Consider the following 26,896-nt stretch of genomic DNA (forward strand, 5'->3'; position numbering starts at 1 on the left):
ATATTTTGTCATTTCGTTAATACAATAAATCTTAAACATTAAAAAATTAATTACAATTTGTAATGCATTTGTAAGACTTTTCCCATAGAATTAACTGCAGTATTTTATTCTTTTATGAGATGAACTGTCATATTTCCAAGCAGCAAACATATAACTATAAATTAGATAACTAAGTAATTTTTTAATGTTGTGCTTGGATTTAAATACAATTAATATTGAATAAAAAGAATAATGTTCTCTGATTTCAAGTCTTTTTCATAAAAGAGAACAGTTGATTTGCACTTGTTGCATTTTTTACTTAATATTGGTTTAATTTTTAAATTATCATAAAGTAAATATTGCTATTTGATATAGTTTTTAAACACGGTAGGATTTATTTTACAAGCAACCTGACCTGTTACATATTTAAACAGTGGTGATTTATGTCTAGCTGTATATTCTCTCAAAGTCAAGATCAGCAAAGGGCCCTCATTTTTGGTGCTCAAAATTTTTTCTAAAAAAACTCTTGAGTTTTCTCTTGTTTGTGTGTTCAGGTGTGTTTGTTGACCTGAGTATCTGCCTACCTCCTGAGGTACCTGTCTTGTGAGCAGTAGGCTGGAAAGCATAGTGGTAGGCTCTACATTTATTTTTATTCCATAAACTCTGAATAAACAAAAATTTTGGTTTTTTTATTGAAAGCTAGTCTATATATATGAATCAGTATAGATGATCACGTCAAATCTGATGATTTGGATAATTTAAAGCCCTGAATATTCAGCATAAGTCAGTGGTCATTTACATGTTTATGTAGTGATTCTAAATATTTGATTATTGCTGGTTTTAAAAAGTTACTACTTCATAGAAAATCTGGAATGCCATCATTTGCTTAGGAAGCTATTAATATTTACTAATTTTATAATTGCCTCCACTTTACTGTAGCTCTCTTTAAAAATACCCTGAGACTAAATGGTGCCTTACTTTCCCTTTCTCCCATTAACATAAGAGGTCAACGTGTAGAGGGGGGTGCTTCAAAATATTTCAAAAAAGTTTTCTCCTGTGATTATCAACTACTTTTATTTGCAGAGATTTTCAAAGAAATGATTGTATTTTTTGAATGTTTATACAAATGTGAGGAATACATGGTCTTTCTGTGGACTTCAGTTGAAAAACTAAAATAGGAATTAAAACTGAGATTAATGACATGGTATATTTTCATAGCAACTAATTACAACTTGCTATTCATACATAAACAACAACTAGAAAGGTAGACAGTGAGCTCTGAGAGCAGCCTTCATTTACTCTTTGCTTAAGAACTGCTGAGAAAGTGGTGGCCGAAGGATAGTTTGGGTCCAGTCTGTATGATCTGTGGTGTTTTCGGCCCACGCAATCATTTCCCATATTTAAATCCCCTAGTCTTGCCTCAGATCCCCATATCAGTAATCTCAGACATTTTTATAGAGAGAGAGGTTGCAACAGAACACACTCATTCTTGTTGTTCACTGGAGGGTCCGTGGTTGGAATTTCTTTGGCAGAGGCAGTGTTCTTCTCTGTATCCTGATTTTTTAAAAAATCACAGTTTGGGTAGGTCAGCTCAATCAGTTGGCCAAGTCATCGTAATAACCAAGCTAACTCAGCCTTAACAAGAATAATTAGTTTTTCATTCTTCCCTAAACCTGGGCATTTTTCCGAAGAATGTGGACAGTTGTGCATGAAAGGTTGAGTTGCTAAAAACTGTACAACGTGTGTATTCTACTTATGAGTTAATAAACTGTGTTTTGTACTCAAAATGGTATATATTAATATACATTGTGTGTCCAAAATATTTAAACAATGATAGAAACAATTATCCTGAAATTAAATTTATGGGATTAACTTTATTACAATTCTATTTGCGATATCATCTACAAATTACTTTTTAAAAGCATTCCTTTAAAAATTTTTCTATTACATTCTTCATGCAGCATAACGATTTAGATGTGAATTTTCTGCTAGTGACCAGTTTTTGAACATTATGTGTATATTACCATGGCGTGTTCTATGGGATTGTACCCTCATCACATGTTCTTTCCTCTCCATTCCTAGGACCCATTCATAAATATTCTCTAGAGAAATTTTCTTTTTTGGCCACAGTCAGTTTTAGATACATTCAGGTAGCTTGACATTTGAAAAGCTTGATGCTCAGAAAATTCCTACTCAAGAGTGATTTAGCTATTTCTAAAACATTTTTGATTGTCAGGAAATGAATCAACAAGGATATAGAAACAAAGAATGATTTGTAATTTTGGCAGATAAAACAGAGCAATAATCAGTTCAGAATATTTATAGAATGATAACATTTTTCGATTCACATATTTTTTTTTGCCAGCGAATTCAATTTGGAAACTGCTATTTGTTACTAGAAGGCAGTAATTGACTTTGGTAATCAGTAGTTCAAAATGCCTGGTATAAGATGAAGGGCTGATTTATTGAATGAATAGGTCTTAGATAAAATGTAAGCTGTTAGGCTACCTCATATCTGAAATTTGTTTTAATTTTCAATACCTGAATCATTAAATATGAGTGTAATGTTATTTGCATATTTTCCATTTTCAGAATTAGCCAAGTCTACCTATGAAATTTGTTGTCTCCTCTTAGATAAGTAAATAACTTAAGAGCAATCAAATATCTTACAGTTTCCACTTTCCATCTTAAAGCTTGCTCAAGATCAAACTTGTAGTAGCTAAATCACATAAAAGTCTGGATTAATAGCCAGATGAGATTGTGTACCCCAAAATGAGATTATTTTTAAAGCACAGGTGTTTACTAGCATTTGTGTGGTCAGATATGCAAATTGCGTTGCAGGTAGAGCTTCTCCTTTCTCACTTGAGGAAGGTGCAATTAAAAGTAATTTACAGATGTGCAAATGCACAGCTGCTTTCTTCAAACTAAATTTTGCAGAAATAAGCTAAATTATAATGGGTTTACAAGTCACTACATTTTAATGGTTTTTAAATTGGATTGGAGGCATCGTTACTAGGTTTACTAGATCAAAGGAATTAGTACTTACCAGTACCTGGGACTGTTTCTGTCTAGGGGGCAGAACCATTGAGGTATTGGAAATTACAACCAGACCAAAACTTATAGCAGGTTTGTGAAAACTGATTATTGTGTGTAGTTCCACTCTATGCCTTTATACCATTTATATTACATACTGCCTGACAGCATGCAAAATGATTCAGCTACAGCTGGGAAAAGTGTATGTATGTGTATGTGCATGTTCACAAGATGGTGTGTGTGTGTAAGAGATCTTTATGTTTCTGTGTTGCCTAAATAAGGAAAATATCAAGCGCAAGATGTAGGTACATTGGTAAAAAATAGGGAATATTTTTAAACTGTTTTTGTGTATTGGATTATAAGCAATGACCATGAACCTACATTTCTGGAAAATCAGCTTTTTTTTTTTTAATCCGTGCATTTTACTTGGAGCTACTCATGTACTCAATAGTGATAAGCTGCTGTCGTTAATATTATCCCGTTAGGTAAAGACCTATCCTTGACCAAGTTTCCTTGGGCTTGAAATAGATTTCTTTTCTTTGCAGCTAGGAATAGTCAAGTTTTTCTAAAACCCTTCTGGGAAGGCATGTTGTTGGTTAAAGGAAGAAGGGGAAGTGGAAGGTGAGGGATTGCTTTGGACCAGCGAATTAAAGAGCTTTTACCCTGTGTAAGCTCGGAGATTTATTATAATCAGTCCATTACTATTTCAACAATAACTTGCTTTTCTAAGAGTATTGCTGAAAAGAATTCCAAAAATTTGACCTTGGAGGGAATTAGAGAACTGACTTGTTGGTTACGAGTATCCTGATGGAACCCCTTTATCTATCCTGTCGACAACATTTTTTCAAGTGATTGACTCTTGCCATTGAAAGTATTATACACGACCACTCATTAATGCAGTGGTTCAGATCCCATGCAGATTTCTTCATCTATCTCATCTCACTTAATCCTTAAAAAACCATCACAGGTGGGAATAGTTATCCCTGTTGTACAGATGAGAGACTCACAGTGCTTAAGTAATTTTCCCAGAGTTCCAGAGTTAGTGAATGTTGATGTCAGGATTTGAACCTGTGTTAATCGTGCTTCTAGCCCATCCTGTTATCCATTGCGCTACATATTTAATGAACTTGACCTTGAGAGTATGAGGAACATTAAATATAACCTTCTGATTTAAATGCTCTTTTTAAACAATTGAAGAAACAGTTCTGAAAATATTAAAATCAGCCTTAGATGGTGAGTAGTGGGAGATACAGTTCCTTTATATAGTAAGTACTTTTAATATTGTTCTAAGTTAAGCAATAATGAGTGACCAATAAAACACTTGGGCGTAAGCAGTTTTTCTCCAGAAAAAAATGATTATATATATGGGCAATGATTGCATTTCTAGTGTGAGGATATTTTGCACATAAGTGGCTTAAAATATTGAGAGCTGTGGAATAACACAATAGGGGAAAAACATCTCTCGGTCAGGATATTTCACTAGCTTATTTTGGTGAAACAAACATATAAATGATGTTATTTGTTTTAACATATATGTTGTTAAAACCAAAGAGATGTGAGAATTGGAGAAGCACAGTGATTTTTCACTGTGGCCACCGATACCATCCAAAGCTCCCAAGCAGTGCTCGATTATGGTATCTGACGGAAGCAGACTCAGAATCTTCCCAAAGTGCTTCACTGTTCTGAAGTAGATGTTTCCCGCTAGACGCCGATGTCTCTTTCCTTTAAAATTCACAGTTTGTCCGTATCACATGCTGTGTAGAAAGAAACTTGAAATGTATTATAGACCAATTGTTGGTAACTGTTTTAAACATTAGATTTCTAACTTCTGTTGATATGACTAAAACTTAAAAGAAATAAGCATAAAATGCATTTTATAAAATTGTTTATTTTATTTCAATTAAGTTTCATGTCATGCTGGATATTATGATCAAAATATCTTGATGAACACTGAAAAATTTGGTTCAAAATCACTTTTCCAACACTCAGATATTTGATTCATTGGCTTTTAGAGCTGTGATCATTGCATCTTATTTCTTTAACTCCCTTATTTTATGCAGGAGAAAATTGTGACTTAGAGGGGAAAAAATGGCCTTTTTGTTCATGGTAATAACAGTAGTGCCTGGAGAGTTGGCTTTGAATACACGTCTTCCTTCCAGTTTTGTATTCCTTCCTCTACATGAGGGCCTCTTACCCTGTCAAGTCATTTATATCCAGTGAGCAAATATTCTGTTTTTCTTTTTTTTAAACTGTAGTGGTATGGAAACATAGTGGAAGGGGGATTTAGCTTCATAGTTAAATGTAGAAAAGACTAATAACAAGTCTATATAATTGAATATAAACTTACCCATGAATTATTTTTTCTGTAAAGTCACATTATTAAAAGTTTCTAGTTTATCATTTCATCCTTGCTTTGTATTCTAGGGCATTGTGTCCTTTAATGAGTTTTGTTGAAACGTCCACTTAGCATCCTTTCTGAAAAACTGAAGATAGTCCTTTGGATTTTTTCTTTCTTTGTGAGATTAAAAGGTTTTTTTTTTTTAATGGAGATATTTAACATGCATGATTTTAAGTATAAAGCTGTATGAACATATGTATATCTATGCATATATACATGTAATCATCTCACAGATCAGGATGTAGAAATTTCCAGCACCCTAGAACACTATCTCATGCCCTACTGATGTCTATACCATTGGTTAGGTTTACCAGTTTTTTATTTCTTATAAATAGAATCACAGAGCGTGTATGCATTTTTGTCTGGCTTATGTTACTCAATGTTTTGTCCCTATGATTTCTCTGTTTGCATATATCAGTATTGTTCTTTTTTATTGCGGTGTAGTATTTCTTTATGTACATGTAGCATAGTTTGTGTATCCATTCTACACTTTTAGGTTGTTTCCGGTTGTCTTTTTACATAATTTTTAAAATGTAGATCTGGTGCCAAAAAGGTAGTAGTCAATTTTTCTCTCTAGTAGATAAAATATGAAAAAGGATCATTTTAATTAAACCATTAAAGGCAGTGCTTGCTTTATATGATAACTGACTCATGCATATTTGAACTATGTGAAGCAAGGACTCAATATTACTGAGTTATTAGTGGAAATATTTTCTGAAAATGAGAATTAGTATGTATTATTCTAAGTAGATGCTGAAAAAGTATTTCTAAAATATTTACACTTTTAACCATTATTCCTTTGCTGTTGTTATTTATACACAAATGTAACTATAATTATAGGTGGCCCCAAATATGCATCTTTTTTAGCTCAATTATCAATTTTTTTAAAAGTCCTTGTGGATTGCTGAAATTTTCTAGTGTAAAACAAAATAAATTAAGCTATTGTCTTTGACACAGAATAATTTGGAATAATTCTAAACATATTTAACCTCATAATTTCATATATAAGCAAAAAAAGATCCAATATTTTGGCAATCAGGATAAAGATTAGTTTTAAAGTAATGGAAATAGTTTTAAAGAGATTTTTGTTATCATTTTCTATGTTATTTTTGATAGTTTCACAGTTCCTATGACGCTATATTCAAATTTAAGATAATTTACTCTACCAGGAAAACACAAACATTACTAATAAAAATTGAAAAAGTCTTTATTGTAGGAAAAAATCAGATTAAATTATTTAGATGTTATTAACCAACTCAACTATTGAGTTATTTACTAGCTTCTATTGAATGCATCCCCCAAGAGCTAATGAATATATTTATTACATTGGCTATATTGATAAACAGTCTTGGGTTCTCATCTGGGTAGTATTTATACTTGCTAATAAAAAACTGCTTTAAATAAAATAAATAACGTTAAAGTAGTATGTTAAAATGTAATTTACAAGGTTCTTTCACATAATACGCATACTAACTTGGGGACGGAGAAGATATCACATTTCCCTACCCCAAACAGTGAAATAATTAGTAGTCTATAGCCAGTAAAGACTGATCTATGACCTGTGCTGGGATTTTTTTTTCTCATTCTTACTCTGTTGTCTTTTATTACAAGCAACTACATCTCTGTAAGTAATGGAACCCCATATAAGAGGTCCAGGGTGAACAAGTGGCTTACTACAATTTTCCAAAATATTTTTTTAAAGAAAACATTTTATTTATATTTATTGCACTATAGAATTCTCATATAATCTGGAAATTTATCAACAATAAATAATAAACAATTTGTTTTTACAAGTTTCTCAAGGGTTATATTTTAAAGACATTATAGCCCTTAAAAACAATAATACCACTTTCCAGTATTTTTGTTTTAATAAGAAGTTAAAATTTGTCCAGGGTCAATGATGCTTATTATTATTTTTGATAACTATACAATGCTGAATGATGATTCCATTTCTGACATCTGCTGGCAGTAAGCTTCCCTCTCAGATGAATTCATAGATGGCCTGCTCACAATTCAAACATGTAATGGACACTACAAAATTCCACTGCTGTGCTTCTGCTTAATTAGATGTATTTGCATCTCGTAGGAAGAGAAGACGAACTTTTTGCAATGCTTTTTTCCCGTAATTTTATCTTATGTATTTAAATACATTTTTAAATGTGTGCAATGTCTGAAGGCCTCCAGATAAACAAACTAATGTGGACTTTTAGAAAATACTAGTTTGTCATTCTACGATACTATATATCTTTAGCTTTGCAAAAATATGGTTGACTTCAAAGTATTGTCCTCTTTAACTCAGGATTCACCGTGCAGCAACTGGCTTTTGCTGACCCGTGAAAATGGATGGAGTTGTTCTGATCTCTCTGTGGAGAAGGTCAGGTTCACAACTTGGATCTGAGAACAGCAGAAGGAATCACCTTAGAGGAAGAATCTGATTTTAAAAAAGCAAATGTTTGTTTACATTGCATTCATCAGAAATAGATAGAGATCAGGAAGGAAACAACTGTAGAATTACTTCAGATATTTTTAAAGTGCCTCCACTTAGGTATCCTTGTCTCAATATGTTAATTTTATAGCCATTTCCTCATGAAGAATGCATTGAACGTTTCACTAGAAGAATTTTTTTTTAACTCCTCAATTAACACATGCGTATTCTTCTTGTAATATTTAAGCAATTTTATCTTATCTTAAAGATTTCATAGTACTTAGTTCATTAGTCATTATTTCTGTCATCCTGCAATTCTGTTTGCTTTAGTATAGCTGCTATAAAAAGCAACCATGATCATTGCAAATAAGCATTACAATTCACAAAAATAGCATGCCTTGCAGAGATACAAGTAAAAATATAGTAGAATATATGCATATATTTATTAGTAGTAGTAGTATTTATTTATTGTAGAATATATATAGTATATGTATACATTACTGAGATGAACTTAATTCCTGGAAGTTATTTTATGCTTTGGAATTTTTATCTGGAATAGTCTAAATCTTAGGTTATTTTTGGTGGGCATACAAAGATCTCCAGGAGAGAACAATAATAAATATAACTTTTTTATTAATAGCAATTTATTTTGCGACTATGGTATTTATATTCTGAAAACACTTTTTTCATTCATGAGTTTGATATAGAACAAGAAGCAGTACATTAATGGGTGATCATTTTTTCCCCAGTATTATAGTTTTTTAAGAGAACATGAATTTACATTTAACTATGGTGAACAACAGAAAGAGCTAAATGTGTTTTTATTTGTCTAGACGTATTGTGAAGTGATAAAGTACAAAATTTCTAACCGATTATACAATGTTTTAAAAGCACAGAACTTACTGTCACTAGTGGCTGTTTTGCTGTAATCACAGTCATAATTTATCAATAAGTTTTCTTTTGAAAGGAGGGGATGTATGGGATATTTCTTTGATTTTTCCTTGTCTTGTTTGTAAGAAATTCTAGCTTATGGAAAACTAAATGGCAATTCTGGCCATAAGGGACCACAGCAATACTCAAACCCAATAAGAAAATTACCGTATGTAGAAGATTGTTCTCCTGCCTTGTTAGAACTATTTATTCTTTATTCATTGTAGGCCCTGATACCCATTGGTAGGAAATAATATTCCATTCTGATGCATGACTAATTTGTCATTTGAGTTGTGTTAAAAAATTAAATAAAATCCAAGCCATAAAGGGTTAAAGAAATATACATTGTCCTATTCTTTTGCATTATTTTTATTGCAAAACAAAACCAAATAGTCTTTTTTTTATTAAAGTATAATCGACATACAATATTCTATTAGTTTCAGGTGTACATTATAGTGATTCATTATGAAATGATCGCCATGATAAGTTAGTTACCATCTGTCACCATACAAAGTTATTACAGTATTATTGACTATATTCCCTATGCTGTACATTGTATCCCCATGACATTAATTTTATAACTGGAAGTTTGACCTCTTAATCCCCTTCACCAATTTCACTTGCTCCCGCAACCCCTCCCCCATCTGGCAACCACCAGTTTGTTTCCTGCATCTGTGAGTCTGTTTCTGTTTTGTTTTGTTTGTTCATTTGTTTTGTTTTTTAGATTCCACGTGTAAGTGAAATTATATGGTATTTGTGTTTCTCTGACTTATTTCACTTAGCATAATTCCCTTTAGGTCCCTCTGTGTTGTCACAGATGGCAAGATTTTATTCTTTCTTATGGCTGAGTAATATTTCATTGTGTATATATACCACATCTCCTTTATCCATTCATCTATCGATGGACACGTAGGTTGCTTCCATATCTTGGCTATTGTAAATAATGCTTCAATGAACATAAGGGTGCATGTATCTCTTCGAATTGGTGTTTTTGTTTTCTTTGGATAAATACCTAGAAGTGGAATTTGTGGATCATATTGTAGTCCTAGTTTTAATTTTTTGAGGAAACTCCATACTGTTTTCCATAGTGGCTGCACCAACTTACATTCCCACCAACAGTGTATGTACAAGGGTTCCCTTTTCTCCACATTCTCACCAACAATTGATATTTTTTGTCTTTTTGATGATAGCCATTCTGACAGGTGTGAGGTGGTATCTCATTGTGGTTTTGATTTGCATTTCCCTGATTATTAGTGATATTGAGCATCTTTTCTTGTGCCTGTGGGCTATCTGTATGTCTTCTTTGGAAAAATGTGTATTCAGTTCCTCTGCCGACTTTTTAATTGACTTATTTGGTTTTTTTGATATTAAGTTGTATAAGTTCTTTATATATTTTGGATACTAACCCCCTTATAAGATGTATGATTTGCAGATATCTTCTCCCATTCAGTAGGTTTCCTTTTTGTTTTCTTGATGGTTTCCTTCACTGTGAAAAAGCTCTTTAGGAGGAGACTGGTCCAAAAAGTATTGCTAAGACCGATGTCAAAGAGCTGACTGCCTATTTTCTTTTAGGAGTTCTGTGGTTTCAAGTCTTACATTTAAATCTTTAATCCATTTTAAATTTATTTTTGTATATGGTATTAGATAGTGGTCCAGTTTTGTTCTTTTGTATGTAGCTGTCCAGTTTTCCCAGCACTATTTATTGAAGAAACAGTCTTTTTCCTATTGTGTATTCTTGCCTCCTTTGTCATAGGTAAATTGACCATATATGCTTGGGTTTACTTCTGAGCTGTCTATTCTATTCCATTGATCTATGTATCTCTTTTTGTGCCAGTACCATACTGTTTTCATTACTATAGCTTTCTAGTATAGTTTGAAATCAGAAAGCATGATACCTCCAGCTTTGTTCTTCTTTCTCAAGATTGCTTTGGCTATTTGGGATCTTTTGTGGTTCCACAGAAATTTTAAGATTTTTTGTAGTTCTAGTTCTGTGAAATATGCCATTGGTATTTTGGTGGAGATCGCATTAAATCTGTACAAATAGTCTTTTAAAAAGAAATGTGAAATGAACTGATACTTCTTTCCCCCTCTGTTGTCCTTCCAGTCTCTAATGGGTGTTGGCTATTAGGTAAATGATTCAAGAAAGGAAAAGATGAACAGACAGCATGGTATATCAATAGACTATAGTAATGCTACCTTCCCCCTGGAGTAATAAAAATCAGTCTCCAGTCAGAGTGGTTAGTCAGCCAGCTGCCTTCCATGTCATGAACACACATTTCTGTATTCTTCTTAAAAGCACATTCATGAGTATTTCTGTCCTCATGAAGATTATAACTTGGTTGAGAATATTAAATAGAAATGAGCCAGCATGAAAAAAATAGAAAATAGGCTAAATTAACTGAGCTAGTGGGGTGTTTTTTTTTAATCCTATGCTTTGCTTAAAAGAAAAAATAATCAGCTCAAAGCCAGCAAAAAATCTCTTTGAACGACTTGCCATGAAAAATATGCCCTTAAATATATGAGCCGGTTGGAAAGGTAACCGAGTTCAACCAAACCATTCATTGACATTCTGTGTGAAACCTACCCTGATAGTGCATCTGGCGTCCTATTCCTTTTTCTGTTGCGGAACAGGAACTGACATACAATGTATGCTCAACAAATATAGGTTGTATCGATAAATGAATGAATGATACTAATAAAATGAATATTTGTATCTCTAACTGGGTTTCCCATTCTCAACACAGCTCATTTCCTTAAAGACTAAAAGATTCTTACGGGTGCTTCTGGAGCTCTTATCCTTCAGTGACTCAACTTGTTTGCAAAGGAATAGCATCTAGTTAAAATTTAAGTATTCAGAGAAATCACTCTGATTCTCATTTTGTAATATTATCAGCCATTGAAATTGACAATTTCTGAGGATCTGTGTGTGTGGGAACTTGTAGTCATTGTGGCTATATCTGATCCACAAAAAAATGAAGATTGTCAACAAAGATTTCATAATTTAGTTTATAATATGATTTAAAAATCAATTAATAACTCAGAGTAAAAACCATACCCAGCCTATTTTTGGCCTCCTTGTATTGTATCATAATTAAAACAAAATATTTCACTTTTCAAAAGGTAATTGTGTGGGTATATATGTAGTTATTTCTTGGAGCATTTTTTGGACCTGGTACATACAAACCATAGCTTCATATACATGATAACTTTTATTTTTGCCACTTATGAAGTCAAATGAACAAATAGTGCATATTTTCATATTCAATTATTAAGAGATTTTAATGTTTAATGAGGATGCATACACAAATGTCATAAGTGATAATGAATTGGTATAACACCTATGTCGGAACACCTTTTAATTAGTGTAGTAAGTGGAGCAGATTTCTATTCCTAAAACTATTTTTTCTCTGGATTTAATGATGACTTCTAAATCCTCCAGTTCATAGCTATCATGATCCTCCCATTCATGGCTGCTGCCTTTGGCTTTCTCTCTGGCAACTTATCACCAGGAAATTTCTTAACTAATCATCAGGAAGATTTAATCAACACCAGTTAGTTCATTTACCAACACATATACACTTAAAGGTATGGAAAAAGCCCAGTGTACAATGATTATTTCACTATATATTGCTAACACAGATATAAAACCAGTGACCTTTCCCCTCCTCCCCCTCAAAAAATACATTGAAGAGAGTTGGGAGCAAATAATTTTTGACAACAAAAATCTATTAAAAAAATAGTACTAGCAGCTACTACTACTACCTCTCAAATGTCACCTCTGCCATTTACTAGTTATCAAATCTTGACAAAGGTACCTTTCTACCTTACTTTGTTTATCTGTAAATTGGTAATAATAACAGAATTGATATAATAGTATTTGTTAAACAAAAAAATTAATAACATTTCTTCCAGTTAAGTGAAGATATACAGAACTTAATCCGGATGTGGGAGTGAATGTGAATGAAATGGGAGAGGAAGCGTATTCTTATGAGATGTTACTCTTTGTTAATATAACGTCATTGAAAGAAACATCAAAGTATCTGAAGTCTTGCCCGTCATGGAGGTCAAAACAGAGAACAGAGTGGCAAGTTGCAAAGAATATTGGAAAGTAATGAATGTTCTCTGCTTCATTTTTTTAAAAATCAACATTAACTGGAGGGTATGCCAGCCTTATCTTCCATTTATGTTTTCTTTTGAAACATTTCTTCAAGGAACCATAAGCACCTTAATTAAACCAGGGTAAAACTTCAAAGAATCTACTTCACTTCTCATAGTGTAAGTTCACATAAGAAAAAGCAATTAATTTAAAATCCAAGTTTCATATATTCTCAGCTCTCCAGTTGGGAGATGATGAAACATACATTCTCAACTCTCTTATTTCTTTCTAGAATCAATTGTCACTTTCTCTTGGTCTTTTTCCCTGAAGTAACTGGTTATTTTGATTACCGTCAAAAGGCTGAATGGTGTTAATAATTGTCTTCTTTCTCCTTCTGACGCTAATTCTATTGTTTAGTAAATTAAGAGAAAAGAATACCAGATCAAACCTGGTACGATTTTTAAAGTTTGGAAGGGAAATCAGTGTTTAGCTTAATTATTGTCTTTTATGTACAGGTCTGAATATTTACATTTGGAACAACTCTTGAGCTTAATTCAGCTGTTTAGACATGAAATAGAATTCCAAGTCAAGTTAACCAATTTTTCATTAAGATGTATTACTGTCAATATATCTTGCCCTGCTTTTAAAAATATCTTTTTATACTCTATGTTTTGATCTATTTAATTTATAAAAAATTTAATAAGTTTCCAGTGTGGAAAATGTTATTGTTTCTAATCCAGTCTCTTTATACAAAGTCCAATAAGTCCATTTTAAGAACAGAATAAATTTTTCTTTGGATGAGTAACTATTAGTGGGGAGCACAGTATCTAATCTATGCTGAACTAAATCTAAAAAGTTTTCCATTCTGGGATGTCTTGCATTGTAGATACTGAAAGCGTCAATGTTTCCATTCTCTCAAATTTTCACAAAAAAAATCAGCTCTGATGGTGTGATGCGTTCAAGATCTAACTAGAGACATAAATCAGAAACAAATTAACTGAAAGAAAAAGTTAAAAAAAAAAAAGGATGGATGTTTTGGGAAAGGAAATGACTTGGTGGTGGAGTGCTAGTTTAGATTAATGCACCCAGGTTTCAGAAACTAGAGGGCTGAAGTATGATAAAGGATGCTCAGAATTCTTGAGCACAGTAAAATAAACAAACATATAGCAGAGGGCCTTGCGTAGAGTCTGGGTGTTGCTTGATTTTTAAAAAACGAATGAAAAATGTCCTTCAGTTGCTTTAGCAATTCCTAAGAACATCTGTATGGTATCCATCCAATGTAATAAGGAATCAAAATCATCTGTCACTACCTACTGCCGCTTCATTCTCATAACAACCCTCTAACTATGTCTCATCAGGAAATTAAATGTCTATTCACATAGGTTTAAGGTTGTTTACAAGACAGACTTCCGCTGTGCTAGTTCATCCTGCATATTGCAGCTAGAATGTTGCAGCAAATTTCCAACTGATCTCCAAGTTTGTACTCCCTCAATTATGTTATGTACTCTTTTCCTTTTGCCTGAATTTTCTTTCAGAAATTAAGATCACATCTCTACTTTTCTGAGTCTTTTATGACCCTGTTGCCTGAAGTTTGTTTCGTCCCCTAAATTTTGCATATTAATAGATTATAGCATTAACTGATTATTAGTACTAAATTGATCTTGGAGGAACTTTCTGCGAGGAAACATTTCTTGGTGGTGTTTTGTAGGTTATGACACATGGGCACGTAGAAATTTTGCAGAAAGATTGTGAAAGATCCCAGGAAGGGTATGGAAATGGGTGAAGAATAAAGTTGAGAGAGAAAAGCGATGGCATTCTGCAGGGCAGGACATATTATGTAGAATTTAATGTTTCTTAACTTGCCTTATTGAATAAACTGAACATAGAAATTCCATGCCTTAAAATATGACCACCACAATGAACAGTAAAGGGATAGCACTAGATCTCCAAAAAGAGTTCTATGTATAAGCCGTGCATTGGGCCTCTGAGGTCATTTCTTGATTAAAAACGTAGCCTACAGAATTTAGAAATTCTCTTCAGAGTCAACATCTATAAGCTTGAAAATGTGTATATAAAGATTTAAAAGAATAAGAAACTGATTTTGTTTCATTACCAAAACATAGAAATTGTATGTTGTGGTTTTAATCGTATGTTTATTTTTTGAAGAAGACGAATTGAACTAAATAAGGAGACAAAATTCTCATTTAAATAACCATTTTCTAATAGTCATCTACACTTTGAAGAAATTATTATTACTAAATTATTTTAATACCAATAACTACCACTGTAACATAATAAGAGATTTATTATTTGAATTCATTATACAAATGACATCCAGAATGTTTTTAAAGAAATTTTAAAAAATCAATTGTTTGCCTTTAAAGTATTTTTGCTGGTAGCCATGGTAAAATACTGACAATAATAGATTTAAAATGAATATTTGTATCTATTATTTCAGAGTTTCAAAAAAGTTACTGGATGATAAAATTTTTGAAATTTTATTTGTCATTAAAAAAATGAAGAAAACAGAGAAACAAAAGTTCGCAGTATTAAACATCTATGAAAATCACTATCTGAACTTTCTTGTTGCTTTAACATCCTGGACTGTCACCTTTGTATATTAAAATGCTTGATGTAGTTTTTATGCTATTAGGGGAAAATATGGCCTTCTTCAGAAATCATACTTTGTCAAGGAAAAACGTAAATAACTAACGTCAGTGAGAACTGGCTGGAATAATGACAGATTTCTAGATCATGGTCAAAATAATGCCATTACCTCCTGCATGATTGCTGCACATGATTTTTCAACACTATACAAGCTGTTTTATCAGAAATTTTGGCTATTGAAGGCTTCTCCTGTCTAAATGCAGTTGTGGTAATAATCAAATGCTGAATAACTTGAGAGTATATTTTAGACCTAAAACTATTTGTATTTATAGAAGGACCAATTTCATCTTTGGTAAAACATCACCGGAAAATGGAGATTTTGGTATTTTAAGCATTGTCACTTGAACCTAGAGGTGACATTTCTCCTATTTGCTTATATGATAGTTTATATGCTTCATTCAAAAGCAAGAACTCCTCAGAATGCTTATTTTTAAATTTCACCACAGCTTCATATGCCAAAGAAAATATTTTACTTTAATTGAGTTTCAAATCTTAAACTGGAGTTAGTATAAAACATTGTTTGGTGATTACATATATTTTATTGTTGATAGTTAAACATATGCATTCAATGTATAGCTTCTATTTTTAAAAACAAATATGAAAGGTGGGGCCAGCCCCATGGCCGAGTGGTTAAAGTTCCACACGCTGGGCTTCAGCGGTCCAGGGTTTGGGGGTTCAGATCCCGGGCACAGACCTACTCCACTCGTCAGCCATGTTGTGGAGGCATCCCACATACAAAATAGAGGGAGATTGGCACAGATGTTAGCTCAGGGCTAATCCTCCTCAAGCAAAAAAAGAAGAGAGAGGAAGACTGGCAGTGGATGTTAGCTCAGGGCGTATCTCCTTTGCCAAAAAAAATACGAAAGCTGCTTTAGCATGGTGTGTGAACAGCTGAGCAAAGGAATGATAAAAATACTGACTTGCAAGGAGTGGGAATTGGGCAAACACAGTCTGTTCTTTGCTCCAGAGGTGGCAGTGGGAAAATAGTCTGTCTACCCAATATCCCACAGCTTTCCTGCTTCCCTATGAGCTGCTACTATTTTCTACGTTTTAGTCTGAAGAATGACTTCAGGGAGCCACCCTAAGATACCCACCCATTGTCTGCCCAATATCGTCTTACCCCAAACTACAAACCAGCTCATAGATCACCACTAATGTGCTGCAGGAAGGAATGTGGGTTGGCTGTGGATGTATATAGGGAGAAGTTATTTCTAAAGAGGTTATTTTTTATGAAAATTATTTTTGACTATTTTTCTTCCCTGTTTAAATACCTGCAAGATAAAGACTATTTCTATCTATCCAGAGTCTTGTATGTAGAGGATCCTTTCCTCATGAATGTTTATAGAATAAAATTCAACATTAGAAGCAAGACTGAGCATTTTGTTTCTTGTCGCATGCAGGGTTAAGGCAAGCTCATGGGATAAGTCTGGGGTTTTTGTTTTGATTTGTTTTCATTTTTTTTGGATGAACTGTGGTGTAATAGAGAAAGAGCAAGCAAGCAAGAAAGAGCAGTGGTAAGGAGGACAAGAATTAGAGAAAAGTTGATAAGTTCATTAGTCCTTTCCATTTCAGCTTAGTATTTAAGGCCTTTGCCTCTACTCTTTAGCAGCTGAATCAGTTGACTTGAAACTCGCACCAGTTTTTCATAACACTATACATTTGCACATAGTATTCTACATCATGAAAAATCCTCCCCTTCTTTTCTACCTGAAAATTGTCTGCTCTATATCCTCCAATACTCTGACATCTTTGAAAAAAATCTTCCCTTACACCCCCAGGCAGAGTTGATTGTTCTTTTTTGGAGATGGTACACATCTCTATCACAATGCTTTTCATGTCAGCTTACAAACATTCATTTACATATATGTCTGCTCTCAGGCTAAATTGTCAGCTCTTTACAGCCAGGACTATTTCTTATTCATTTCTGTATTCCCACCACCTTCTATTATGCCTTTCGTAGTTGGCATTCAATGAAAGGCTGATTGATCTTTCTAAGCATTAAACCAGTCTTTTAGAACAATAATATAATATATTTACAGTGAGATGATATATGATCCCAAACAGTAGTTTGTGCTCTCGCTACCTTGTTTTTTCCCATGAAAGTAAATAATAAAGGAAAAAAAGCACTAAATTTAGGAATGAAACAAGATATGTTTGAAAGTATTAATTTGAATAACTTCAATAAAATATCCAGAGTAGTATAAATATCATATTAAGAGAAATTAAGATTAGAAATAATTTTTACACACTCTTTCTCACTTTTTCCTAGACAATAGAATGCTAAAGTAGACAAATCATTAGAGGGTATCTTATTCAATTGTATTATAAATATACATTGAATAAATGAATGAATGCATGAAGCGAAGATGTTAAGTGACATACGCAAGTCACATACGTTAGCATCAATGCTAGGACTAGAGCCCAGATCACAATGTCAAGTTTAAAGTAAAATCCTGACTTTTAAAATGCTGTGATTTCTTTTCTTAACTTTTATTTTCATATGGTTTTAGACCTATGGAAAAGTTGCAAAAATAACAGACAGTAGATGTATATAGCCTTCACTCAGTTCCCCCTAATGTTAACTTATATAACTATGGTATAGTTATCAAAACTAGGAGATTAATATCAAATTCAGGATCCCATATTACCTTTTGTTGACTTTGTCTCCTCGATATTTTATAGTTTCTCGGTCTTAACTCTTCTTTTATGACCTTGACACTTTTGGAGAGGACCAGTCAGTTATTTTGTAGAATGTCCTTCGATTTGAGTTTGTCTGATGTTTTCTCACAAGGACCTTGAGGTTATGCATTTTGGGCAAGAATAAGTGATATGCCCTACTCAGGGCATAGTATCACGGGATACATGATGTCAATGTATCTTACTCCTGATGACGTTAACCTTCATCCCTTGAGGAGGGTGGTGTCGGCCGGGTTTTTCTAATGTAAAGTTACTATTTTTCCCTTCATAATTAATATATATATTGGATGAGATACTTTTAGACTCAGCAAAACTCCTGTGTTTCTTCCATCTTTTGCCCACTGATTTTTAACATTTATTTGTGGATCTTGTCTGTAATGATTATTACTATTTTGTTTGCCTAATATGATTTTGTATGCCCCTCATTCCTTCTACCTTTAGTTGGAATTCTTCTAAACAAGAGACGTTCCTTCTCCCCCATTTATTTGCTTATTCGGTTATACATTTATGTTAGTATGGACACATGGGTATTTATTTATTTTAAAGGTTATAATTCAGTACTATTATTGTGTATTTTGTTCAAATTATTTCAGCTTCAGCTATTGGGAATTTTTTTCAGACCGGCTTCAGTGGCTATTCAGCATGCCTCCACCCTTTTTTGAGCACTTTCTTATTTTTTGTAACACAAGATATTCCAGATTCGCCTGGTGTTTTTCCTGCTCAGCTCTGAAATAAGCCACTTGTCCAAGGAGTTCTTGTTCCCTTTATTGGAGAATGGTATTTAGAAACCAATATCTGCGTGCTAGGTATGCTTATTGCTACTGAGGTGTTATTGCTTGTAGATCTTCTTAATGGATAGAGCTAGAGTACATATGTATGTATACTAATCCTTGCATAGACATTTGTTCATATTTATTTCTGTATCTATCTGTCTGTAAATATATGAACAATTGTAAGTTAATACTGATATCTCTGATTCTAATTTAATCCAATAGGGTTCGTTCCAGCTTCCTATGTTTCCTTGTTTGTAACTTTTTTATCTAACAGTGAAAAATTTGGCTCTCATTATCTACAATATACTTACTTATTTGTTCAGTCCTGGTACACACATCAAGTAGTTACAAAGTTGATAAGCTTTACCCCTGTGAGAAACTGATTTACTCATCAGAGTAAAGTAATTGTGTGCAGTTCTTTTTGCTTCCCAGTATCTCAAAATGTTTTTTTTCCAAAAAAATACTTTGGTTCATTGTTTTCTTTTCCATCCCATTCAGTGTGGTTATGTTATTCATTTATAGTGTAACTAGGTTCATTTGTTACTTGTACATTCACGTCCTATTCTGGGTTATATTAATTTTCCTTTATTTTTTTAAATTTTAACTTTCATTAATTTTTGTGAAAATGGCTATAGTTCTGAGGGGAAACTATTCAAAAAAAAAGTTATACTTGGAGAACTGTTGCTCCCTCTACATCCTTACTACCATTTCTCCCTTCTTCTTACTCTTTTCTCTCACATTCCCTGTAAGTAACCTCTTTTTTTAGCTTCTGGTTTATCCTTTCTGTGTTACTTTTGCGCAAATGAGCAGATACATGTTTATTTTCTTATATATTTTTATTTCTGACGAGAAAGGTAGCTACTATAGATACTCTTTTGCAATGTACCTTTTTCATTGAACACATTTTCCTGGAAACCACTCCAATTCCATGCATAAAGATCTTCCTCATTCTTTTATACAGCTGCAGAGTACCCCATTGTGTTGCTCTAACATAATATGTTCAGTGACTTTCCTGGGCACGAGCATTAGGTTGTTTCCAATATTTTGCAATTAAAAACAATGCTGCAATGAATAACCTTGTGCATATATATTTTCTAATTGTTGGAGGTATCATCAGGGTAGAGTACTAGAAGTTAGATTGCTGAATCGATAGGTAATTGCATGTGTGGGTTTGTTAGGTATTGTCCAGTTTATCTCCAGAAGGGTTGGACAGTTTTCATTCCTACGAGTAGTACATGGGAGTGGCTGTTCCGTTACACCCTGATGAACAGAATGTGGTATCATTAATTTTTGCCAGTCTGAGAGTTAAGAAATGGTACCTCAGTGTTTTAATTTGTACTTTGCTGATTATGACTGTATTCAAATATTTTCGTATATTTGAGGGTTATTTTCTGTGAAAATTGTTCAAATGTTTTTCCAATTTTCATGTTTTTGGTGTTTGTTCCCCAATTTTTAAGAGTTGTTGATATATTGTAGATATTGGCTCTTTGTCTATGGTATATGTTGTGAATATTTTTTCTCAGTTTTTCAGTTGTCTTTGACCTTGCAAATTTTCCCCTGCATATATTTAGATTTTTTTTATTTATTCAAACTTATCAATCTTTTCTTTTTTTTCTTCCAGTTTTATTGAGGTATAATTGACATACAAGACTGTATAAATTTAAGGTGTACAGCACAATGATTAGACATACATATATTGCGAAATGTTTACCACAATAAGTTTAGTTAACATCCATCACCTCATATAGTTACAAAAAATCTTTTTTCCCTGTGATGAGAACTTTTAGGATCTTTTCTTTTATTGCTTCTGGATTTTGATGTGCATTTGGAAAGCCTTTTCCTATTCCACAGCTAGAGGAATTCATTCATGTTTTCTTCTGGTATTCATATGGTTTCATTTTTAATTTAGATCCCTAACTCATTTATAGTATATTTTGGTGTATACTGTGAGATATGGACCTAGTTTTATTTTGTTTCCAAATGGCTACCCAGTTGTTCCAGCACCATTTATCAAAAGTTTATCTTTACTCCAGTGATTTGAGATGCCACTTTTAACACGTGCTAAATTTTAGACTGTTTCTGGTTGTTGCATTCCATTTTTCTGGATTATTTGTCTACTTATGTTCCAGTACTACATGTTTTAATTATAGAGGCTTTATAGTATATTTTAATGTCTAGTAGGGCTAGTCCCCCTTGTAGTTTTTCTTTTTTAGTGTTTTCCTGCCTATTCTGAAGTTTCCTGAACTGTAGTATCACCTTGTCTAACTCCATAAAATAGCTTGCTGGTGTTTTCGTTGGGAGTTCATCAAGTTTATAAATTAGCTTAGGGAGAGCTCACATCTTTATAATGTTGAGTTGTCTTAGTCAAGAACAGGATATGTCTTTCCATTTCTTCAAGTCTACTTTTATGTCTTTAAAAAGTATTCTTAAAAATTTTAAATGTTCCACATTTCTTGTTAAATTAATTCCTGAGTATTTAATCTTCTTTATTGTTATTGTAAATGGGTTTTCTTTATCATTATATCCTTTAACTATTAACTACTTATTTATTAGTATAGTAAGGCATTTATTTTTTATGTTAATGTTATATCATGCTACTTACTGGACTCTTTATTTGAGTTAGCATTATTATTGATTCTCTGAGGTTTTCCTGGTATACTATCATATTATCTAGAAATAGAGATAGTTTTGCTGCTTCTTTAACTGTTCTTGTGCCCCTAATTTCTGTCATCTAATTGTATTGGCTAATATTTTGAGTACCTTGTGGAATAGTAGCATAAATATGGGCATGCTTATCTTGTTCACAATTTCAGTGGAGATGTTTCTACTCTTTCCTCATTAAATAAGATATTGGCTTTGAAATTTAGATATATATAATTTTATTTATATATATTATTTTATATGTTATATATACAGTATCCTTAATTCCTATTTTCTTCATGTTTATTTAATCATGAATTAGTGTTTAATTTTGTCAAAAGCTTTTTCAGCATCTATAGAGACAATCATGGTTTTTTTGACCTTAGATCTATAACATAATATGTAATAGTAATAGATTTCTAAGTATTAAAGTAGTTTTACATTCCTGGTATAAAGCCCATTTGGTCATGGTGCATTTTTTTCTTAATATGGTATTGGATTCTGTTTGCTAATATTTTATTTAGTATTCATGAATTAATTATGAGTGATATTGGTCTCTTGTTTCTTTCCTTATAATGTCTTTATTTTGTTAGATATCATTGTTACACTTGTTACATAAAAGGAATTATCAATTTTTAATTTTTTTTCAGTGCACTAGAATAATTTCTGTAGCCTTTATATGGTCATAGAAAGTATGTAAAAAAATCCCCTATGAAACCATCAGGGCCTAGTGCTTTTTATGCAGTAATTCCTAGGTAACTTCCTGTTTTTTTTCCTATGGAAATTGTTCTGTTTAAGATTTATAGTTCAAATTAAGTCAGTTTGGTAATATCTATCTAGTTTTTCCAATTTATTTGAATAGAGCTCTGCAAAGCAGTCCTGTGTGTGTGTGTGTGTACATGTGTGTGCATTTCTTTTAATTTCTTTGATTTCAATGGTTATTTCCTTTTGTCATTTCTTCTTTTGCATCCTTTTCTTACTATACTTTTGCATTGCTTTTTCTTGATCAGGTTAGCTAGTGCTTTTTCTCTCTCATTATTTAAAAAAACAAGATTCTAATTATAATTAGATACCCTGTTTTTTAATTCTCTATTCTGTTTCCATCCTTATGATACCTTATTTTTGTTTCCTATTTATTCCTTTTCTACTTTTGGAGACGGGGATTTAATTCATTTACTTTCATTCTTTCTTTGTTATTAATGAAAGTCTTTAGTGCAATAATTTTCTTTTTATCAGATATGTAGTGTTTTCATTATCATTATTTTTTTATTTCTGTCATGTCAATTTGTATTTCGCCTTTTACCCAAGAGTTATTTAATAAAAAGTTTTTTTTTAATGTACAAGTGGAAAGGCCTTCCTTGTTTTTTTAAAAAAATATATGTAATTTTTTATTTAATTGCCTTATAATTATGGAATATTGTTTATAATATTTTTGCTTTATCAGAGTTACCAATATTTTCTTTGCAACTTAATATATGATCAATTTTTGTTCACTTTCTGTGAGTACCTGAGAAGAATGTGTATTCTCTGTTCTTAGGGGGTAGAGTTCATTATATATCCAGAAAATCTACCGTGTTGGTTATGTTGGTTAGATCTTCTATCTCCTCTCTTCTTTTTTGTCCATTTGTTCTGTCTTGTACTAAGAGTGGCATATTAAAGCCTTGTATTATTAGTGTTTTCCTCTTCTTGCATCTCTTGTAGATTTTGCTTCATAAATGCATTTTTCTGATTTCGTTAGAGCCTTTCCAGCTGCCTGACTCCATGGATGATTCATAAACCTTTCTCATTTAACAAAATAGTAGAATGCATTGGAATGACCTTATTGCTCTGCATAAAAATAAGGTCCTATTGATTCTATCTCAAAATGAATTCTAGACCAGAAAATACTTTGAAAATTGTCTGTGTATATTGTTATGGAACACTTTGTCTCAAAAATAGATTTTTTATTGTAATATTTAACATTGAATACTTTAGACCATTAAACTACTGACATTTCATAAAATTTAGCCCAGCAGTTCCCAACCCTGGCTGTGCATCACATTAAAAGCTTGTCACGCAGATGCGTAGGCCTTACCACTGGGATTTCAGTTCAGTATATCTGGACGTGGCCTGAGACCCAGAGGCAGAAAATCTGGAACTACACAGGGAAACTATTGATGTAGTCCTCTAATTTTGCAAGTGTTCCTCTTAAGCAATGTTTAATTCCCCACCCAATCACTTTGATATTCAGACCATTCAAACCTATTTACCAGCTTTGCTGGTAAATGTCCTCCTTCTGAACCTTTGGCATTTTGACTTGGTGATCGTGACACATATTCAACCATTTAAAATGTACTTAGGTTGACAACAGGCAGTATTAAGACTCTCTCCTGGGTAAAATACAAACAGTTCCTTAAACCTGTCACTCTTATATTTCCAAACAAAAGAGGAGCTATGTTAGCATCTGAACCAACAGCTGTAAATAAAGCTGAAGGATGTGATTATTTAACAAATTTGTTCACACACAAAAAACCAACTTTGTATACTATAAGTATCTGGGCACTTAGAAAAGACTGTGAGTGATAAGGAAAATACAAAGAGATTATTTGGAAAATCGTGCAACAAAACTATAACCATTGAACTCATTCAAGCAACAGAAATATTAGTTAGAAGCCAAGCTCTAATCATTTGGAATTTTCCTAGACTTGGAAACAACTAACATCACTTCATAATGTCAAGTAGGGCAATATTCTGAAAAGTTCTTGTTCTGAGTCTTTAGTTGTTTTGCTAAAGTCTCACTCAGTTTCAACTGAGCCTAGGTTACAAGATTATTAGACTCAAGTGTCATCCAAACTGACAAATGAAAGCATCCCATCCCTGCCATTGTCCACAAAATACAATGGAGAATAATAGGTAATATTACTGTCGATGTTGCATTTGGCTGGTAGTTTCTCTGTTAAGCTAGTAGATGAGTTATTTATCATCTCTTTTGATTGTAAAATAGATGCAGTGTTGTAATTCAGGGGTTATTCATATATCCTTTAAGATTTTTACTGTGCTTGCACATTGCACGTTGACATTCATTTTTAAAAAATTATTCTGGTGTAGCTGAGGTGGAAGCCTGAAAGTATTGGTCTTATTTATTCAGTGGTGAAAGAGAGACAGAGAGTTAGGGAATGCTCTGCCTCAGGCTATCAATGTAGATCTCTGAGATGACTAGAGGCTGGGAAAGAAGTTCAAATCTGTCTTCATTTCCCAGGCCAAGATTTCTCTACAAGACTAATTTTCAATTTAGCCATAAATATAACATTTGATTTCCCTTTATAATGTATATAAACATATAGAGCCTCCTTTGTCCTTATTTCAGAGTTCCTTACCTTCTACTATTGGAGGCAAAGCGAAAGTCAGGAGAATTAGACTAATATGAAAAATGACCAAATTATTATTGCCCCGGAGCAGAGCACAGTTGGAGTTTATCAGTGAATCGTTTTATAGCCTCTGATAATGTTTCTGTCTCCTGAATCCATCCTCTGCTAATATTCCTGTATCTTCCAAAGCAATTCTATGGAAGAATTATCAGCAAAATTGTTCACGTGCAAGGGAAGTACCTTAATTTATTGACGGTAAAACAAATGTTGTCAGTTTTTACTCCAATTCAAAAGATAAAAAACACCAAACGAGAGTCATACACAACAGATGTTACTATTAAACAAAGGAAAAACTATAAGATCTTTTCATCTTTTGAAATAAAATGGAATGTCCAACCACTATTTTATTAAAATTTTTTACTATAAATAAGACTAAAGAAGAATCAATAAAATTATTTCACTTAAGAGGTAATCATGCTTCTCCATAAATATTTAAATATCAATTGAAGTACAGATGTTTAGCAATTCAACAGACGCCTTCCAGTGATATATGCACCATTTACCATGATACACGCAAACAAAAAATTGCATCTATTTCAGAGTTTTGAATGTGTCAAAAATGCCCTGGTATACTGCTCAGTAGTTACAACTAGCAAACAATTTGCACAAATATTGATTTGAGATAAGATCATTTTCATCAGATCCTGGTTCAAAGCAAGCAGACATTGTAGGTATAATAATATCAGACACGTTTTTAACAGTGTTTAAGGGACCAATTTTTTTGTGTGTGAGGGAGATCAGCCCTGAGCTAACATCCATGCTAATCCTCCTCTTTTTGCTGAGAAAGACCAGCTCTGAGCTAACATCTATTGCCAATCCTCCTCGTTTTTTTCCCTCAAAGCCTCAGTAGATAGTTGTATGTCATAGTTGCACATCCTTCTAGTTGCTGTATGTGGGACGCGGCCTCAGCATGGCCGGAGAAGCGGTGCGTCAGTGCGTGCCCGGGGTCCGAACCCGGGCCGCCAGTAGCGAGCGAGCGCACTTAACCGCTAAGCCATGGGGCCAGCCCTGGACCAATTGTTTTGAACATTATACTTGGTACAAAGGCCCCATGAGAGTGACTTTTAACCCCATCAATTCTTTTAGGCAGGAAAATATTAAAAATGATTTTAAATAACTTTGGAACTAAATTTGGTCATGTAAGAATTATTCTTGAAACATTAGTTTGATTAATAGATGTTCCAGATTTACAAGCCGTGTCTATTAGAGAGATAATTTCAGGTTTTTTAATTTTACCAGAAGGAGAAAGGAAAATTGTAGTGTAGTCTAAGTTCTGCTGTGATCATACTTAATTAGTTGTGTGATTGTAATAATAATGCTAGGAATAGTAATGTAGCAGTTACCATGTATTCAATATTTACTTTGTACCAGGTATGTTGCTATACACTTTACATTGATCCTGAGATTTAAAAATTACAACTACTATTATTTGGAGCATTTTGCATAAGGAGAAGGTACTCTCAGAAAAATTAAGTAACTTTTCCAAGGTTAAATTTCTCCATAATTTATACTAATTTCTACAAATGTCTTCTTTTCTTGGTTAAGCTAAATCTTTGAAAAACTGCCTTGATCATGCAATGTAATCATGATGTAATGCAACGAGAGTGGTGCCAACTCTTTGGGCTTTCTGGGTAATAGTGAGGATGCTCCACTCTACTTGGGGACATCATTTGGCCCTGGGTGTAATTGGTCCAGCATAATTGTGAGCTACTTTGTAATGGGCTTCAGTTGTATCTGATTGTCTACTTTGCTGCAGTGAACAGGACTGTGTATTTGATGAGAGTCACAGCGGTATAGGTATAAATGTGACATTACAAATGATGTCATATGCAACACATGAGACAATTATTT

The sequence above is a fragment of the Diceros bicornis genome, chromosome 27, assembly GCF_020826845.1.
Source record: "Diceros bicornis minor isolate mBicDic1 chromosome 27, mDicBic1.mat.cur, whole genome shotgun sequence".
Classification (NCBI taxonomy): domain Eukaryota; kingdom Metazoa; phylum Chordata; class Mammalia; order Perissodactyla; family Rhinocerotidae; genus Diceros; species Diceros bicornis.